Source organism: Suricata suricatta, chromosome 10 (assembly GCF_006229205.1).
Source record: "Suricata suricatta isolate VVHF042 chromosome 10, meerkat_22Aug2017_6uvM2_HiC, whole genome shotgun sequence".
Taxonomy (NCBI): Eukaryota; Metazoa; Chordata; class Mammalia; order Carnivora; family Herpestidae; genus Suricata; species Suricata suricatta.
The window spans coordinates 96,971,257-96,980,456 of NC_043709.1; the positions used below are offsets into that span (position 1 = coordinate 96,971,257).

Genomic DNA, 9,200 nt, shown 5'->3' on the forward strand with positions numbered 1-9,200 from the left:
ATATATATATATATATATATATTCTACTAACTCTGTTTCTCTAGAGAACACTGGTGCAGACTGGATACCAGAAAGTGAAATGTTGCTAGCATAAATATTTAAAACTGTGAAAGTGGCTTTGGGATTGAGTAAGGGTTAGAAGCTGGAAGAATTTTGAGAAGCATGATAGAAAAGGTCTAGACTGTGTTGCAGAGGTGTTGGTAGAAATGTGAAAATTGATGGTTCTTCTGGTGAAGGGGCCTAAAAAAATGATGAGCTTGTTGCTGGCCACTGGAAAAAAAGGTTATCCTTGTTATAAAGTGACAGAAACTATGCTGAACTATATTCTACCATTTGTGGAAAGTAGAGCCTACAAGTGATGAACATAGATTCCTGAAACAAAACATGGGAGGTGCCATCTGGTTTCTCCTTGCTGCTTTTAGTAAAATGTGAAAGGAAGAGATTAATTGAGGAAAAATATTGGTAAGCAAAAAGTAACCCAGCACTTGTTAATTTGGACATTTTCCAGCCTTCTCAAAGAGCAGAAGCTAGAAACATGGCCAAAGATGTGGCTGGAGAAATTTTTCACTGAAGAAATGAGGTGTATGATTCATGAATCTAATCAATTATCTCAGCAGAAATACTGCCAGCTTGGACAGAAGGGGACAGAGACTGTCTTAAGACTCAACAAGCAGGAAGTAAGCTGCTCAGAGGGTAACTCTGTTGAGCGATTAGGGCAGCAAGCAAAGCCTAGATGGTTTGGGCTGAGGCTGGCTTAGAGGCCAATGGGCCTCCATGGACCCAGAGGGTGAAATGACCCAGGGAGAATTATTCATAGGCTTTGGAGCCTAATGGTATTTGCCCTTCTGTGTTTCATTCTTGCTTGGGACCTGTGACCCCAATTCCCTTCCAATTTCTTCCTCTTGTAATGGGAATATCTAGCCTATGTCTATTTCCATGATTGTACTTTGAAAGCAGATAACTTGCTTTCTAGTTTTACATCTCCACAGATGGTGAAGAATTTTGGCCCTGGATGGACCATACTCAGTGTCTCATCCATACCTGATTCAGATTATTTATAAGATGAGATTTTTGGATTTAAGATGATGCTGCAATGGAATTAGACTTTTGGGATTGTTCGGACAAGGGAAATATATTTTGCATCTGAGAAATATGTGAATTGGGGGGGACCAGAGAACAAACTGTTGTTTTAATTGTGTCTCACTCAAAATCTGAAATCCTATCCCCTAGTACCTCAAAATGTGAACATATTTGAAAATATGGTTGTTGCAGACATAGTTACATTATAAGTCATATAGGAGTAGAGTGGGTCTTTAAGCCAATATGACCAGTGTCCTTATAAGAACAGGAAAAGAGGCATAGAGACACAGATATATAGGGAGAAGACAGTCATGTGCCAACAAAGGCAGAGAGATTGGATATGGTACTGCATCTATAGACCAAGGAATGTCAAGAATGGCTGGCAAGCACTAGAAGCTAAGAAGAGGCTAAGGAGGATTCTGCCCAACAGGTTACCAAGAGAGTATGGTCCTGCTGACAATTTGATTTTGAACTTCTGGTTTTCAGAGCTGTGAGGCAATACATTTCTGTTGTTTTAAGCCACGTGGGTTTTGGTACTTGGTTATGGCAGGCTTAGAAAGCTAATACATACTAGATTAGGGCAGGTTCTAATCCAAAATAATTGTCTTTTTAAAAGAGAAGAGATAACAGAGGCACATAGTGACAATGCCTTGTGATGACAGAGGAAGAAACTGAAATGATGTGTCTACAAGCCAAGGAATGTCAAGATTGCCAGAAATGATGGGAAGCCATGAGAAAGCAAGTGGCAGATTCTCCGGTGGAAACTTCAGAAAGAGCATGGCTCTCCCGACAAGTTTATTTCAGGCTTCCAGGCTCTAGAACTGAACAGTACATTTCCGTTGTTTTAGGATATCCAGTTTGTAGTAATTTGGCAATCTTAGGAAATGAATAGAAATGTTGATATTAAGAGTGGTTCCAAAGGAACAGAATCTTAAGGATGAGTTTTCTGAATTCATGCTCAGGTTTCTGGAATTGGTTCTCTAATCTCTCTAGGTTCAAAGACACTAATGATTCTATTTCCAGTGGTAAAGGGGGAACTGAAATTCCTTGGTGTAATGTGACAATAGAGATATACAAAGTATATACAAAGAGTAACCAGTGGATACTCTTTTGAATACTTATAGAAGATAAGATTCTGGGTGATCATGGACTTAGTACGTTGGGACAATTTTTGTCAAACTGAAGAGCATAATGAGATTGGCTGGCTGCATGGAATTGAACAATGAGGACAGAAAAAGATGAGCTCAGGGTTCAAGTTCTCAGGTCAAGCTCTATGTAAATAACCTGAGTATTTCTAGGTTTTCCCTGAAATAGAACCCGTATACTGTAACTGCAAAGCTGAGATTTCTGAAAAAATCAAACCTGGAATCTCATCCTGTGAGTGGGTAAACAATTCTGTAAATTGAATTACTTGTCTTTGATTTTCCAATCATTTTACTTCCAATTTTTGACCATTCAGCCAAAAATTGGCCACATACCATGATTTAGTATATAATCACACCTCTGGCTCTTTCTCTTTCCAAGTAAAATGAACAACCAAATATACTGCTCAAAATTTTTCCCACAGGGAGGATCTTCCTTCACCACTGTCCAGGGATGTCCCAATGAGAGACTGTAGAACAGTGACGGCTTGCTTTCAGGCGATGCCCACATATCACACAGAACCATCTGTAAGTCCTCCTCCATCAGTTAATCATAGGTAGTGGCCTTGAGGTCATAGTTACAGCCTGAAAGAAAGTGACATAGCAGAAATGAAGCTAGGCATGTGGGCCATTTGCTCATGTAACTTACTTTTGCCTTCAGGGCCTGCTCAAGCCTGAACTTCTTCTATTTGTTGGTGGGAGGCTGCTGGCATTTAGCTTTATGGCTCAGTGAGTCAGACGACATACAATTCATGATAAGAGACTCAGGTCACATGGTCACATGAAAATTTGGGGGCCTATGGTTAAGTGTTCAGTCTCACTGAACACTAAGGCCCACCAGCAAGTCAAAACTGTTTTTCAAAAGTAGAGTAGTTATCTGTAAAGGACAGCAGACCTTTGCTCCAGAATCCAAAGTCTACACTGTGACTCACTAGAAGCCTGCCCAAGGCTCTGAGCACCTTCTCTACTGAACTTCAAACACCAGTGGGTCCACTGGATCATAGGGCTCAAGGGCAGAGGAGCAGCCTAGACTTATGGCAAAGGCTTCTCTTATTCTAGGCCCTACTTAATACTGGCAGCTTTTCCATCCATTTGGTGAATGGGCCAAAGTAGCACCTCGAAATGAGAAATGCATTGACTCCAAAATCCAAAGAGAACCACTAGGCATTGTACTTCTTTTTTGTTGTAGGAGGTGCAAGATACATGAATTTATCTTTCAACTTTGAAGGGATAAGTTGACTGGGTGGCTCAGTCAGTTGAGCATTTGACTTTGGCTCAGGTCATGATCTCGTGGTTCATGAGTTCAAGCCCCACATCGGGCTCGCTGCTGTCAGTGCAGAGCCCATGTCGGATCCTCTGTCCCCCTCTCTCTCTAACCCTCCCCCATTCACACTCTCTTTCTCTCTCAGAGGTAAAAAAATAATAAAAATAAAATATAAATGTAAACACTAGGGATATCTTGACATGTCCCACACTGCTTGACTCCTAAAGTTTTCACTGAGGGAGAAAGATCCTAAATTCACTTCTCATTCTCTGTCACACAAATGTCTTACCAGTAAGTATATCACAGTTGCTATTTCTTGCTTCCTAGGTCCAATGGTCATCAGTATAATGGGGTCAGTGTGATGTCTTGTTGGAGAGAAAGATGACCAAGGTCCTTGTGAACTAAATTATGACTTAGACCGGAGAGTTCATATTCCTGAAATGTGATAGTAGAAGCATATTTTTGGCCTTGCTAGATAAAAGCAAACTGCTTCTGGTGGTCTTCATTAAAAGCATGATGGAAAAAAGTATTTGCCAGATCTCTAGCTGTACCCTAGTTATCAGTGGATTTAATTTGTTCAAACAGTGAAAATCATATCTGGAATAGCAGCTCCAACTGGCTAAGCTTATGAAATCAACTGTCTTTCTCCAACATCCACCTGTTAGGTGCAGACCAAATGGGCAAGTCGAATGGGAATATGTTAGGAATCACCCCCCTGCATCCTTTAAGACCTTGATGGTGGCACTAAACTCTGCAGTCATTACAAGAAAGTGGTAGTGGTTTGGGTTCACTAATTTCCTAGGTATAAGCAATTCTGGTAGCTTCCACTTGGCATTTCCCACCTATTAATAATCTTCACTGCACAGATCAGGGAACCATGCGGGGTCTCTGCCAGTTCCCATGTACATATAGTCCAAGGCTGAGAGTCAGTCGTGGCACCATTTTATGATTCTGTTTTTATGATTCAAGTTCACTTATGTTCGTTTGACTTAGATCTCGTGGCATTTATGCAGATCATGTAAAAACTCAGCTGACTGCCTTCCTGTTTCACCTCTAGGAATATCACGATCAACTAAGAAATGTCATAAATCTCTGCAAGTCAGACTTTGGATATGCATTCCATATGGTAGCACACCCACTTTGCCTTTGACAATTAACTGTCCATCAATTGTCCTTATCACCCCGGGACCCAGTTACCCCCATTGTATTTAAGAATCCCGATCCAATGGCAGAAGTTCCCTTTACAGTTGCTTTTTTTTTTTTTAATGTTTATTTATTTTTAAAAGAAAAAGAGAGACAGAGCATGAAAAGGAAAGGGGCAGGGAGCAAGGGAGACACAGAATCCAAAGCAGGGTCCAGGCTCTGAGCTGTCAGCACAGAGCCTGAAGTGAGGCTCTAACTCACGAACTGTGAAATCATGTCCTGAGCTGAAGTCGAACACTTAGCCTACCGAACCACCCAAGGGCCCCCACCTTGTAGCTTCTGACTATACAAAGAGCAGCCACGGAGTTCTTCAAGAGTGGTGGGGCTCCCCTCACAGATTTATTTCTCACAGCCATGGCGAAGAGTGTGTCTCTGAATGCTCCTGGGGTAGGTGAGCAGACATCACGTGATACATTCACACTAACACTTCAATTTTTTTCCCTAAGCCTCTGGTTCCTTCCTCTATCACATGCAGAGGCAGTTCTGGCATTTCAGCTGTATTTAATGTAGACCATCTTTCCATCAGTGTTTCAGCCAACCAGACGAACTCTTGGGGCCCTTTATAGCACCTTGAGCTACATCATCAAGTCGGAATCTCTGCCTTAGGGAGCCTGTATCAATAAATTCAGTCAAGTCCAAATTTATGTTTCTTCTGCTATTATCCTACACCCTGAATATTTCCCACACATATTCCCCAGATTTATATATGTATAAATTTAAAAACCTTTGCATGTGTGTATGTAGTTTTCCACAAGTCATACTTTGTACCTCACCTTTCATGACATACTGACACTTGTCTGGTTGTAGGTCTAGAAGCAAAAAGGGGAGGATGGGGTGAGAGAGAGACTGAAGGAGAGCAATTTTAAGGAATTGACTTATGTGCTCATGTGATTGCGGAGGTATACAAGTCCAAAATCTTCAGGGAAGTCCATCAGGCCAGAGACTCCAAAAATAGATGATGTTTCCATTTTGAATTAAAAGATAGCCTGGAGTTAGATTTCAGTCTTCTCTGCTGGGTCTTCAACTGAATAGATGAGGCCCACCCACGTCATGGAAGGTGATCTTTACCTGTCAACATTTGTTGATTTAAATGTTAATCACCTCTAAAAAAATGCCTTCTCAGGGACATCTGGACTGGTATTTGACCACATAACTGGATATCATACCCTGATGACATTGACACATAATATTAACCATCATGTCCACTAACTACTTGCTTCCTTGTTTTGGATATAGGTGACACAAAGTGGAGCCTGGGGCTGATAGATGGCAACAGCCGCTGCTCAGGAAGACTGGAGATGCATTTGCAAGGGCAGGGGGGCACATGATGTGGGTGGTGACACACAAGACAGCAATGTTGCTGCTGTAGCATTTGGCCAACTGGACTGTCCGCCTTCTATCCTTGACATGGGTTTAGGAAATGCTTCTGCAGGATCTGGAAAAATTTGGCTAGATGGTGTTCCCTCTGATGAGGGTGAGCTGTACCTCTGGGAATGCAGGCACAAAGGGTGGGGAAATCATGACTGCAGACACAGTGAAGCCGTTGGAGTGACCTGTTCTGGTAAGACATCCAAACCAGGATTTTCGATAAAAGCACATGGACTCTCCAATATACTTTTTCCCCCTAATGGGTACACATATGACAGAATACTCATTTCTCACTTTTTAAAATTAATCAGACCGCATATCTTCCTGATTTTTAAGGCCTCTTTCTATAGTACGAAACTTATTTTCCCTCAGGAAGTCAAATCTCATTTTCTAATATTTACCCAAATTTTCCCAACTTTAAGTTCACCGGACCCTAGTGTTACAAAGTATTCCACAAAAAAAAGTTATCCAGAGTCAAATTAATTTAGGAAAATTAATAAAGATTTAGTCATTGAAATACTCAAATATTTACCGTGAAATATCGATATACTTAGGGCACCTGGGTGGCTCTTGATTTTAGCACAAGTCATGGTCTTACTGTTCATGGGATTGAGGCCTCTGCGCTGATAGCATGGAGCCTGCTCAGGATTCTCTTTCTCTTTCTCTCTGCCCTTCCCCCACTCGCTACTATGTGTGTGTGTGTGTACATGTATGTGTGTGCACAGGCATGCATACATTCTTTGTCTCTCAAAATGAGTACACATCTTTTTTTAAAAAAGAAATATCAACATACTTTAAAAGTGTTTCTCAGAGTTACCCAAATACTCATTCTTACTTGAAGGACTTACTTGTGTATGATTCATACCAACAGCGTTAGAACAAATGTGCTTCATCTAAAGTCTGGGTTTAAGGGTTATATAATTTCAAAAACGTTAAGAATTGTTTTGCAGATTCTTCCTCCAAGCCAAAGTTTTTATTACACAACTTTCAAATAGTACAAAGAAAATTCTCATGTATACCTGCCAAGGTATAATTTTGGGAGAGTTGAATTCCCTGATGCTGATATACTCTTTTATTAATCTTGGAGTTTCCTTATTTTGAATCAGTCCCAACACCTTTATTTATCTCTTACTCTAGACATTCTTTTCTGAGATGAGTGGGTAAGACATTGAATTCTGTCCTTAGGAATTTATTTAAACTTCAATATAAATCTGAAATTTGCCTCTTAAATTTTGACTATCCTATCCTGCCTTTCAATTTAGGTAGACTTACAGTTATGATTTACAAATAATCACAATCCTTCAGTGAAGATTTCTATCAAACTGAATTTTCCCTGAGTCTTCTAGATGCTCTTTCTGCACTGAAGTATTCTCTTTCAAAGAAAACCTTTCCTCTTTGTGGTCATCAATATCCACGTCTTTTTAATTAATGTTTATCTTCAAGAGCAAGAGACAGAGCATGAGCAGGGGAGGGGCAGGGAGAGAGGGAGACACAATCTGGCCCAGTGGGCATGTGTATAGCACCTCCACCTGGGCCACCTTCTTGGCCTCCTTTTGCCCATAGTTCTCCTGAAGGACTCGGCACCGTTCTGGAAAGGCCCCTCTGCAGATGCCAAACCACCAGCCTGCTGCATTTGTTGTCCTGGATATCAGAGCCAGTCTGGCCCATCACCTTAGGGTGTCCAAAGAGACAAGGTAATCATCCTGAATTTGAAACGGGTCCCGCGTCTCTGGAAGGATCTCCCCATATACATGGCGGCAGCTACACCTGGCGGCTATTGTCTTGCACCTGACAATAGATTTGTACTTCTTTTCACTAAATCTGCCAAGATCCACATTGCCCGGGGGTGGGAGTGTGTGCTGTGATGAGGTCCAGGATCTGTGCAAGCTCAGTCTGACAGGAATTCTACAGGGGAAGCTCAGTTAAGTTCAGGTAACAGGACTGCTCAGCAACACAGCTCCCAGAAGCAAAGCGTCATTGAGAGCATCCAAACCTATGCCTGGCTTCTGATAGCAGCAGATCTGCCCCGTTGGGTGAAGGATGAATCCATGATGTCACCTGACTTGACACCAGGAAGAAAACTTAGAGCAGTTCCCAACACCAGCTCACAGTCAGGGCCAGCAGAGACTCTCAGCATCCTAATTAAATATATTCATTCTCACTTCAGTAGGCAATAGTACTTAAATATGTCACTGACTACTCCACAGCACACCAAAAACTACCCAAGTGCCCTAACATAGATAAATTAGCCTTGACAGAACTGTAACTCATTCCCTTTCGCATGAATACTTGCAAGAATTCCACAAAACAAACACTTGCAAGAACTCCCTTCAAAAGCTGACTGTTTCAATTTGGCTCAGAATCAACTTCCAGTTTCTTAATTCTCTTGAATGCTGAGAATGAACTGAAGGTTGAAGGGGAAGGGGGAGGGGGGAAAAGAGGTGGTGGTGATGGTGGAGGGCACTTAAGGGGAAGAGCACTGGGTGTTGTATGGAAAATAATTTGACAATAAAATATTATGGAAAAAAAAAGAATCAACTTCCAGTTTCTTAATTCTCAAAAAAAATCACATACTCTTTACATAGAGTGAATTTCATATTCCCCTCCCTCCCCCAGGGTTCAAATTCTTTTTAGAATTATTTTTATCTAGCATTTCTAACAAGTAAGTTTATTCTAACTCCCTGGATTTTGTCATGTTATAGGTGTGTGCCTTTCTTTCCTGACCCCGTATACATGATATCACCTCCCCCTAATTTTCTTCCCTGTATCTAGTAAATACTACGTAATTATTTTAGAATTCAGACAAGAATCCGGACCACTAAGTAACATTATTTTTAGCTGGAGTCTGATCAGCTTTTGAGGCAAAATGATATCTCTAAAATCGCTCTGGTGTTCTGGTTACAGAATGAAACAAAAAGAGAACTGAGGCTAGTGGGTAGAGGCAACAGATGTGAGGGGAGGGTCAAGATGGAAATCTAGGTCATTGCAACCCTACGTGCTAACTGCTGGGAAACAAAAATTGGTGCAATTATTTGCACGCAGCTTGGATGTGGTGTACTCAGCATCTCCAAAGGACCTCATTTCATGGGAAAACATCACACATCTTACTCTCTAGATCTGGCCGCACTAGAAATGAAGCTTCT

General features: G+C 41.3%; 1 pseudogene; it reads right to left on the minus strand.

Annotated features, from left to right (window-relative positions):
- Positions 1 to 6,138: 6,138 nt before the first annotated feature.
- On the minus strand, positions 6,139 to 8,178 carry LOC115305322 (annotated as a pseudogene).
- Positions 8,179 to 9,200: the final 1,022 nt, after the last annotated feature.